This window comes from Cupressus sempervirens, chromosome 5 (genome assembly GCF_028749045.1).
Source record: "Cupressus sempervirens isolate cs-2001-9-10 chromosome 5, ASM2874904v1, whole genome shotgun sequence".
Lineage (NCBI taxonomy): Eukaryota > Viridiplantae > Streptophyta > Pinopsida > Cupressales > Cupressaceae > Cupressus > Cupressus sempervirens.
Window position 1 is genome coordinate 70,073,454 of NC_143122.1, and position 12,159 is coordinate 70,085,612.

A 12,159-nucleotide genomic window follows, 5' to 3' on the forward strand; every position below is an offset into this window, starting at 1 on the left:
AACAAGCCTAATCTAATCCTAAACCATCTCTAATCCACCCCCTAAACTTGTCACATTCCCTAAGTAAGCTTAAGACTTTCCTAAGCCAAGGAAAATCAACAATCTCAACTCCCTCAAAAATATCCCAACCACCCAACAATGAATGCTCTTACAAAGGCAATAAAGACTCTTACAAGCTCTTACAAGCCATAATGAAGGGTCTTTATGAAGATATTATCCCTTGAGCCTCCTTTTTTGACTCATCCATCCCCTTGCCTCCATCCACTCACCCTGTGACATGTGTCACTTCCTGATTGGTGCTGAACAAGCACAATCCATGTGCTCCCCTTTGAGTGCATCCTAGCCCTCCTTAAGCTTTTATCTCTCCTTGCATCTTAACCCTCCATCCCTCAAGCCCTTAGCCTATAAATTGAATCCCCTCCCAAGCCATTTCATCACAACTTTTGAGCTAAAGTTATAATGCCATTTTAAGACCAAGTTTTATACCAATCTCATACATCCACACCAAAAATTCCAAAAATCTCCATTGAAGCTAGTTTGAAGCTTGAGCATACATCCCATAATCCTACCAAACTAATCCATTAGACTCATCCATACATCAAGAGAATAATCTCATTGAGAGAGTCATTCCATGGCTCATATTCTCATTTGAGGGTTTCTCTTTTGGTCTCTCTTATATGTTATGGTTTTTATGCTAGTTAATGCTTTTTTTCTTTTAATAGATTAGTATTACTTGCTAACATATTTCTCATATACATTTTGGCACGCCCAGTGGGGAAACCTTCTTGCTAAAACATCTTTTTCATATTTCTCATATCTCTAAGTCTAGTCTCTCCTCTTCTTATCCGAGACTGGGGCAACCTTGTTGCTAAAACATCTTCCTCGTGTTGTCTTCATTCGAACTTCTTTGAAATAGTGTTGTCTTAACACTATGTCAAAGAGGGGAAAAATGTAGACACCTAAATTTGATTACACCGCTTTGGTAATCCTATTTAGTTATCTCTAAAGGCATTATTAATTAAATTCTTATTTAATTAATCCTTTGCCATCCCCTAGCTGATTAATTTAATTAATCATCTATAGTCCTAATTGATAAATCAAATAACCTATTATTTATCAATTAATCCTATTCTTCTGTTTGTTTCCAAAATCCTCATTTATTAAATAAATCTATTTGATAAATAAAGCCCTCAAATCTAATAACCCCTAAACTATCCTAAATCCCCTTTTTATCCTAATCCACCCCATCCACCCATACTAACCAAGCTTAGCCACTAACTCACCCACCCTCATGAATGCCATCCACTTGCAAATCTCTAACAAGCCTAATCTAATCCTAAACCATCTCTAATCCACCCCCTAAACTTTTCACATTCCCTAAGTAAGCTTAAGACTTTCCTAAGCCAAGGAAAGTCAACAATCTCAACTCCCTCCAAAATATCCCAACCACCCAACAATGAATGCTCTTACAAAGGCAATAAAGACTCTTAAAAGCTCTTACAAGCCATAATGAAGGGTCTTTATGAAGATATTATTCCTTGAGACTCTTTTGTTGACTCATCCATCCTCTTGCCTCCATCCACTCACCCTGTGACATGTGTCACTCCCTGATTGGTGCTAAATAAGCACAATCCATGTGCTCCCCTTTGAGTGCATCCTAGCCCTCCTTAAGCTTTTATCTCTCCTTGCATCTTAACCCTCCATCCCTCAAGCCCTTAGCCTATAAATTGAATCCCCTCCCAAGCCATTTCATCACAACTTTTGAGCTAAAGTTATAATGCCATTTTAAGACCAAATTTTATACCAATCTCATACATCCACACCAAAAATTCCAAAAATCTCCATTGAAGCTAGTTTGAAGCTTGAGCATAAATCCCATAATCCTACCAAAATAATCCATTAGACTCATCCATACATCAAGAGAATAATCTCATTAAGAGGGCCATTCCATGGCTCATATTCTCATTTGAGGGTTTCTCTTTTGATCTCTCTTATATGTTATGGTTTTTATGCTAGTTAATGCTTTTTTTCTTTTAATAGATTAGTATTACTTGCTAACATATTTCTCATATACAGAAAACACCCAAAAGGAACACTTTCAAAGTCCAGCTGTTGGATATGGGTGCCAAGTTTGGACTAAAAACAAACCACTTTGGGCATATCCTCCCCTTCCCGCACTCCAATGTAGATCCTCGCATAAGTTAGCCTACTCTTTGAAGCAGTGATTGGGTCAATGGAGAGAAGCTTTTCGAAAGAGCTGGCCACTCCCTTGAAGACATCCTCATTCCAGAATTCCAATGGTAGCTCCGAGAGTCTGACCCATACCGGAGCTTGCTGGAGGAAAGATTCGTTTAAGTCCAATTGGGACAACCATCTCTGAAGCATGAGGGTGGCCCTTTCAAAGCTCCAGGGACTTTTACATAGGATGTCAGCCATGTCCTCTTGATAGGTGAACTCAAAAGAGAGAAAACCCTTAGCCATTGCTATGACACTAACTTGACCTTTCAAGGTTAATTTTTTTAAAGTGTAGGCCCAGACCACATCAATGTTTGGTCTTGGGCCAATAAAATTTCCAACGAGCATTGAGGACATGGAGGAAATGCTATGATCAACAATCTTGTCTGGAATAGTGATTGTGCAAGATCCCTTTTCCAGACTTGACACAACCTTAACCGAAGGGAAAGAGGATTTACCTGATGGCTTGAATCCAAAGAGTGAGGCCCAATGCTTTGGGAGATTCCCTGGTATGTCCTCACGTGGGTCCCCATCTCCTGACTCCTCCCCGATGCCTACCTAGATCCCCTCCTGCATACTTGGTGATCGAGGTCCGCCTCCCTGTGAATTCCCACCTGTCTCCAGATTTGAATTTTGGACTTACGCTCCCACTCCCATGTCTCCCATATTTACTCTTTAGTATTATTATGTTGTAGGTTTACCATTTGAATTCTTAAGAGTTCTTTGTGGAGAACTTCTATTTCTTGTCTACATTCTCTCATCCATGGCATTTTTAGCATATAGCATTTTAACATAGTTACATGTTAATATAGTTTCTTTACAATAGCTTAGCTCACATAGTAATTAGTTGGATTTGTAACACTTGAATATTTCTTAGAATAGTTGCACTTTATATTCTCATTTCTAGCTTAGCTCCCATCTAGCATTTCATCATTAAGGAACTCCTTGTAGAAATTTGCACTCTTGCATCTTGTCTTTGAAACCTCCCATTGCATGGTTTACTAGCAAGAAGAGTATTCCTAAGGCTTAGCTAAAAGCTCTTGTACTTGAAACACACTCTCTTCCACTTTGTGGATAGGGAGCTCCATGCCGGCATCCAAGCATTCAAAATTCAATGCAATCCCTTGGATAGAAGGGTTTGGAGTGGGACACTTTCTTAGTGTACAATGAGAAGTTACATAATTTTTCAATTTGAAGAGTGAGTGTTAGAATATTGGAGTGTATGCATTGTTACATGTTTCTTGTAGACCTTGGGAAGATATTAGTATGTATTTTTTTCTTGGATCACTGAAGACATACGGAGGTAATGATTCTATATTTTTTATGGTGGATAGATATGTGAAGATGTCATAGTTCATCCTTGTAAGAAAATGATAGATGAAATTCATCTAGAAGAGCTTTTTTTTTAAGGAAATTTTTTGATTGCATGGGTTACTGAAGAGTCTAATAGAGATAGTAGGTTTGCTAATTATTTTTGGAAAACACTTTAGAAGAAGCTGGGTTTATATTTGAAGTTTACTTCTACTTCTCACCCACAAGTTAATGGATGGAAAGAGGTTGTGAACAAAGATTTAGGAAACCTTCTACGATGTTTAGTTGGAGATAAATTATGTACTTGGGATTTGCTGTTAGCATAAGAAGAGTTTGCATATAATAATTTAGTGAATAGAAATATAGGGAAAAATTAACTTCAAATCATTACTAGGCTACATCCTAACATAATATCATATTTGAGGATACTTAGTTTAGAGGAAAAAAGGAGTGTTAAAGGTGAGAATTGTGTAGATTTCATGAAGATTTTACATGATGAAGTAAATCTTAGTTTAGAGAAGGCCAATTAGAAGTAGAAGGAGATAGTAGATAGGTCAAGAAGACATAAGTTACTTGAAGCTAGGGATGAAGTAATAGTTCACCTGAAGAAAGGTAGATTTCCTATTGGTACTTATAGAAAGTTGTGTATGAAAAAGTTTGGCCCTTGTAAGGTCTTGAAGAAGTTTGATAATGGAAACACTTATGAGATTGAGTTATTAGATGACATGGATATTTCAGCTATCTTTAACATTTTGGATTGGCACAAGTATCATGAGAGAGGTGACAAAGTTAATGTTAAGTTTGATTATCTTAAGAATCATTCTAAATGAATTGAGTAGATTATTGATGCCATAGTTGGAAGAGGTACAATAGGAAGAGATTGTTGATCTCTAAGCCTTGTTGCCTATTAGTGTCCAAAATTTAGTCATTTCTAGGTAGCATTGGTCATTCATCATTGAGAGTGAGCCACCTAATGAAGGTTGAGCTACATGGACTTGTTTATATTTTCATTACAAGTTGAGAAAGTCTAAGGTTTTCAAGAACTCTAGTATATATTGAGTCACAATATATGTCAAGTAAACAATAGGAAAAGCTGAGAACTATGAATATAGTTTATGTCGAGTGAGTCAGTAATTGTTGAGCATATAGAAGTTGAGGGACAACATGAATATCAGTTATGATCAAGCATCAAGATATTCAAGTGCCAAGTAAACTAGTTTTGGCATATGTATTTTTAATGGCACAAACACTTATGTAAATCATTTTGGCCTACTTTAATGCAATATTTATGGATTATAGAGATAGTTAAGGAGATAATTACATGTTTTGTCAGAGGACATAAATTCCTAGGAAGGAAGAGTAAGGAATTAGAAAATTAGAATGATTAAGTAGCAAATGGGAGAATTCTAGATTGTTGATCTTGATCTAGAACCTACTCTAGATGTCTATTTAAGAAGGGTTCAAACCCTAAATCATAGAGAATGCAATGACAGATGATCATGTATGCACAAGAAGAGAAGGTCAAGGACAGAGTGAAGGAAGGCCAAGTTTGATAATCAGAGATAGATATTAGACTGAGAAACCTAGAAGTGAAAGAAAAAATAGAGTTTATTAGATTAGGAGATCAATATTGACAAGGATAGAGGAGATCTATCATCTAGCATAAAATTCTATTGTAAGGATTAGGTACTAAGACATTCTAACAAGTAGAATGGGGTAAATCTCTTAACGGAGTGGTTTTATTGGACCTAACTAAATCTCCTAACATAATGGTTACTTAGTTGTAAGTTTAAATACTTTAATCAAGGTAGACCTATCAATATTTTAAAGCTCCTAACATGGAAAATATCTCACAAGGTAGATCACTAGAAGTTATAAAACATTGTAGCCTCAATAGGCACACTTTATTGATACAGTAGTGAAGATTTGTGGGTGTCATCCCCACCCTAGTTTTATCTTCACCTTGGAGGGTTTCTAGGTAACCAAATCTTTGTGTTATGTGTTTACATTTCTTTTCATGTTGATGGATGTGATGCATAGTTAGTGTTAGAAATAGATAATACTAAGAGGGTAGGGGGGTGAATCAATATTCTACAAACTTTTCCCCATAATCAAATATTATTAATTACTTTATAACTTACATATGAAAGTAAACCAACAATGTTGAATAGTAAATATAACCATGCACATAGAGAACTCATAACACCATTATTTTTTACTAGGAAAACCTTGGCCAAGGGAAACCCTGTGGGGATGATACTCACTAGATGATTAACTAAACAATAGGATCATATTAAGGATATTGACCTTGTTAGGAGTTTGTGAAGTAAATATAGTGTCTCAAGTCCTTATTAGAGGACTAATCCTTGTTAGAGTCCTCAACCTTATTAGGAGTTTCTTCTACCCTATTTTGAGTTGATAGAAAAAATAAAATGTATGCAAGAAGAGCCCACTACCCTAATATGCAATTATATAATTTAGTTCTTCACAAGAATAGATATACATACAATACTTTCTCACTATTCTACTTGACACTTCTCATCGTACATTAGAACTCAATTCACATAAGGCTCATAGATAGTTCTCACAATATTTTGCATGTCATATACATGTCACATATGACACACACAACTTCTTCTAACTATGCAAGATAAGATTTTTAATTATACCTTGCATATTTACAGAACTCTAGTTAGTTGGCTTTCATTTCTTCACATGCTTGACATAATAAAAAATAACTTATGGAATAATATCAACATATGTAATGGGCACCCTGGTTATAACTTCGTGAAAAAATTTGCAAGAAAGCTCTGATACCACTGTAATGGACACCCAGGAATGCCCAAAAGCTGAACCAACTACTAAAATTATATTAATTCTAAAAAATGCTGCAATCAAGTACAAAGAGATGTATTCAAAAGGCCAAACCCTAAGGGAATGACATCTAGAATGTTACAACAGAGAATGAATGTCCCCTATTGCCAAAAAAAAGAGTGTGATTCACACATCCAAGCTCTTATCAAATGCAAGTTATAATCATCTGATACTCAGCAATGAGACTTTCAGCCCTATTTATCCTTTTCTTAATCCTTTTGGAAGGAACTAAAACATTAATTAATTGCTAAGAAGCCTCCTCCTTCCAATAATTAATGCATACCCTAGAAATTTCTCCCTGGCAATAATTAATTAAATCATGAGAGGCTTCCATCCTTCCAATAATTAATACAAACCCTAGAAGCTATTAATACAAAGTCACCTTTTAATTTTAATTGAATGACTTTAATTTTTTTATCCTCCACTTAGACTTTGGAGAACGTGAGAGCTAAAATTGGGATCATTACAAATCCGCCCTCCTTGAAATTGCTTGTCCTCAAGCAATCTGGCAATACAATGAACTCCAACCTCCACCCGGATCCCAATTGAAGTAGTATGTGACATCCTTGTGGACATTAAACTAACTACAAATTAGCATGATCAGGACCAACCACATGTCGTGCAACCTAGCACCCAATACTTGTGCTGATGGTGAAGAAGCCAAAATGTCACCAAAAGGTAACTCCATATAAGATCTATGAAATCTCTTCTTCCCAACTATTGCAACAGAAAATTGAATCTTTGTAGATGGTGAAAACTCATAATCATCAACCATTGCATTTATACCATTAAAATCCTCATTGGATGGTTCAACTGACACAGAAGTGGTTGCTGATATGACAGTTCCCTTGCATTCTCCTAGTTCCACTATTGCTACATCATCATCCCCTGGCAAGGCTTCATATGTGGTCTCCTAACTTTGCGCACATGTTTCTACTGATTTCACTAAAACACCCATATCACCAACATCATAACTAGCCATCTCTATATGTGTCTCGATCCCATCTGAGAAATCGACTACCTTCTGCTTTGGAGCAACATACAAATCATCAATGTTGATGCCCATCTGTCTAGCCATAAGTTGCAACATCATATCCATTCACCAATTCTGCTCCTATTGCATCGTATTCTTCTCATGTTGCATACATTTTCCCTTCTCTAATGTACGCAATAACTATCTGAACATCACATCTTGATCTGGACTAATATAAATCTTTATCTGGCTATCAATATGATCTCCATAGGATGGTAGGACTTATAGCTCTGATACCACTGTAATGATTACCCTAGAAATAGCTTTGATACCACTGTAATGGGCACCCTGGTTATAACTTCGTGAAAGACTTTGCAAGAAATCTCTAATACCACTATAATGGACACCCAGGAATGCCCAAAAGCTGAACCAACTACTGAAATTATATTAATTCTAAAAAATGTTGCAATCAAGTACAAAGAGATGTATTCCAAAGGCAAAACCCTAAGGGAATGATGTCTAGAATGTTACAATAGAGAATGAACATCCCCTATTGCCAAAAAAAAGAGTGTGATTCACACATCCAAGCTCTTATCAAATGCAAGTTATAGTCATCCGATGCTCAGCAATGAGACTTTTAGCCCTATTTATCCTTTTCTTCATCCTTCTGGAAGGAACTAAAACATTAATTAATTGCTAAGAAGCTTCCTCCTTCCAATAATTAATGCATACCCTAGATATTCTTCCCTAGAAATAATTAATTAAATCATGAGAGGTTTCCGTCCTTCCAATAATTAATACAAACCCTAGAAGCTATTAATACAAAGTCACCTTTTAATTTTAATTGAATGATTTTAATTTTCTTATCCTCCACTTAGACTTTGGAGAACATGAAGGCTAAAACATGGGAACATTAGAACATAATTAGCTCATCATAGCCTAGTAATTATTTTGTAACCAAAATAATTCCTAAGTTCATACAATCCAATTCTCTACTATGCTTCATTTTGCACTATTAAATACCCACATTGGTATAATTAATCATAACGCATGTCATACTATTTGTACACAACTACACACTGGCACATGTGATCATGATATTGCCATGAATATTTTGTCAATTTCACATAAGATAACTCTCAATGAGTCTTTTGTACACTTAACATATGTTCTCTGTATTGCTATAAACTATTTAACACTTAGACAATTTTCTAACTCTAAATGTAGAAATGAAATGTTGAATGTAAGTTAGCATAAATGAAAATCATCAAGACATCTATCTAACCATATTGCCAATAGTTAGATCTATTTTAGAGTTTATGATTATATTTTATATGATCTAAGATATGAGATGGATTAGGAGTGAATGTATTTAATCTATTATTTTATTTCAAGGAGTTAAAAATTTTGTAGATCTTGATTCACCCCCCACCCTTCCTCTCAATATCTTGCATCCCAATTAGAATTCCAATAATTGGTATTAGAGCCTAGCTTAGATCTTGGAGATGGAGGATTACAAATTGGGAAAGACTATTTAGAATCATATGCTTAACATCTAGATCATACTACAACAACTTGAAATAGTAAGAGAGGAGTTAAGGATATCCTTAAAGAAAAGAAAAGATATGACCATTTAACAAAATGATACACTCTACCAAGAAGTAGACACCAAATAACTATTTGAAAGTGGGAATTTTAGTGAAAGTGATGTAGAAATAGTAGACCAATTAGAAAAGAACAATATTTTGAATTAAGAAGTCAAAGGATTGAAGAGAGAACTTGAAATCCAATCAAGGGGACTATGTCAAGTGATTGAAAGCTAAAGAAAATAAAGTCATTGCTAAAGAAGACAAGAGACAAATGGCTACCAGACTTGAATAAATGTCATCTAATGTATAGAAGCTTATAAAAAATCAGTTGGACATGATAAATTAATTTTGACTTTCTAATCAAGCGCTAAATAGAAAGGACATAGAGATTGCATATCTGACGAATGAACTTAGATCTGACAAGGAAGTAATAGAGAGAATGAATAATCCTAGTGAAACTATAAGATACTTTGATGAACTAATGAGATCACCAAGGCTAATCAGTGACACCTCTAGTTTAGGACATATCAAGCACTCTTCATCTACTAAAGAAGGAGAATCATCCAATAGTGGAGAGCAAAGAAATGAAAAACCAAAATGATAACCTACATCCTATCACTGTGGCAAACTAGGATACACAAAAAAACATTTGTAGAAGCAAGATTGGTAAGAAGAGTCCTAAGCCTAAGTTTACTGGTAACTATTCTTATTACAATAAAGAAGGAAACCAAGCACATGGATGCAAATGAAAGGAAAGTGATATACCTATTGCATCTAGATTTGATGATCATTTCTACAACTATCACAAATATGGACACAGAACTTAAGAATGTAGATTCAAGAAAAAATCTAACCAGACATCTAAGAAGAAAGCACATGCACCTAAGCAAGGTAATTCTTACAATTGGGATTATAACACAATACATGATTGTCATTATTGTATATAATAAGGTCACATTCCAAAAAAGTTGCATTAAGACACATTTTAGAGGCAATTACAAGAAATGGTTAAATGGAAGCTTAGTTTGTTTTAGTTGTAACAAGATTTGACATGTCAGTAAGAATTGTAGGACTTGAGCATTAATACCAAATAATAAACACATCAAAGGAAAAGGAAAAGTTAACATAGAACAAAAAAAGAAAGAGATGGATCAAATCTAGAGAAAGAAAGTAGAAGCTGGAAGTAGTGGATCAAGTGAAGTCGAGATCACCCAATCGAATGGATTAGGTAATCACACCAATTCCAACTAAGAAAATAAATTATGATAGGACATATTCACTTGAATGACAAATTGTATACCAACTCCTAATGAGAGATGTGATCAAAAGTCCATATCTGCATGAACCAAGATACACTAGGAAAAATTTGAGACAATAATTGAGAAAAATATTCATATGCATAGTAGATGTCAAGTATTAGTGTTATTGTCTATAGTGATCAAGTAATACCATATAAGCCAAGTGTTTATACATAACCAAGTTGATGTGTTGACTAGGATAAGAATGTAAAGGCAATGAAGACCAAGTGATGGAAGGAAAGTAGTGTGGACAAAATTTTATGTGAAGGAAGAGACAATTTTAATGCACCTAATATAGTACAACACATTTATTGCAAACCTAATTCGACATATTAAAGCTATATATGCAATTTTTTTGAAGTTAATTTGCATTTACCAAGAAATTTAGACAACGTAGGTGATTCCAAAGTAATTCAAAGGTGATTTCAGTGAAAGTGTGAGTGAATCTCAGTGTGTCATCAAAAAAATTATAGAACCAAGTAAGACTTGAAATGTTTAGTTTAGTTTTTTTTGAAGTTATTGAAGTTAAGTTGATAAACCCTATTTTTTAAATGGAATCTTCCATGTCTACATCTAGAAAAGAAACATTGAAGGAAAGCAATGCACAAATTGTGAGGAATGATCAGTGTCCTCCACCAAAATTTGAGGCATAGCTTGATATTTTGATGAATGAAGATGCATCAAGTACCCTATCATTGATTCCACCCAGAGTTTTGATAGTTCATGATGTTTGATCATATTACATATGTAAGGTTGGAGAGATTAGAGATTATGAGTTGTAAGCTTCTTATGATTAACTATGTGACAATGGAATCCTAAATGACAACTACAATCTTGATTGTTGTTGAAAAAGTGCTTACTTGTGCCCTAGAATTTACAAAGGTATTTAAAGTGTAATGGATAAGTATTGTATTGAGATGAGTATAGTACATGAAATTGTGGTTATAAGGTGGACCGATCAAGATTAACAAAGCAATAATCCACTGAGTTATATGTTATCCAACTCTAGATAGGGTAAAGAGAATGAGATGTGTCACGAAGAACATCATTGAAGATCATACAAAGGCCAAGTGGAATGGTCATGGAATGTCAATTGATAGAATTAAGGATCATGTTGTTTAATTTGAAGTATGTGTAATTGCACACAAGCTATATCAGTTGAGTTGACTGAATAGTGTTCCACACATTGTAGTTGAGCTAGGTTATAAAATTGTCAAGAAGGACCACAGCTATGACCTAGTCGAGCTATAATTGCAAAAACTATCTAAAAATATTGGAGCAATTAGGAAAGTCAAGAATACATCTTGTAAGTTTGGATCTTTGTTAGTTTATATATTTTCTATTTACAAAATTCATTTCCTACTTGTTAGTTCATGGTTTTTCAGAGTCACCATTTTTATTCTTAATTTTTGGTTCACTCTTGTTTTCAAATGTTTATGTTGAACCATCAATTCTACCAAGAGTCAAATGTAATTTTAGGTATGATAACATTTCAATCATTCATGTGTGAACCTTTTCCTTTCAATTCCTTCTCCCTCCAAGCCTATTGTTAACCATGTCCAACCCCTGGGTTTCCTTTGCAAACAATTTGGTTAAGGAAATTATTAATTTGATATATTTTTCTTTGATATTTCTTGAACCTCTTCTACCATTTGTACAATTTGAACTAAGTTCAAAAGGTTCAATTGGTTCATTGCCCCAAACTATTTATGATCTTCATGCAATATGGTTGGTGGTCCTATCTTTTTACACCATGGAGTTTGATTCTTAGAAGATGTGCTACAGTTCGATGCCTTTTTTGGTCTAATATAGACAAAGTATGATGTCATCAATCATGGATGGTTAATAAACCAAAGTAAGGTAATTATGAAATATCATG

The 12,159-nt window shown here is 34.6% G+C and overlaps 1 pseudogene; it reads left to right on the forward strand.

Annotated features, from left to right (window-relative positions):
- The window catches only part of LOC149554596 (uncharacterized), a 93,386-nt pseudogene that overhangs the window by 55,022 nt on the left and 26,205 nt on the right, over window positions 1–12,159 (forward strand).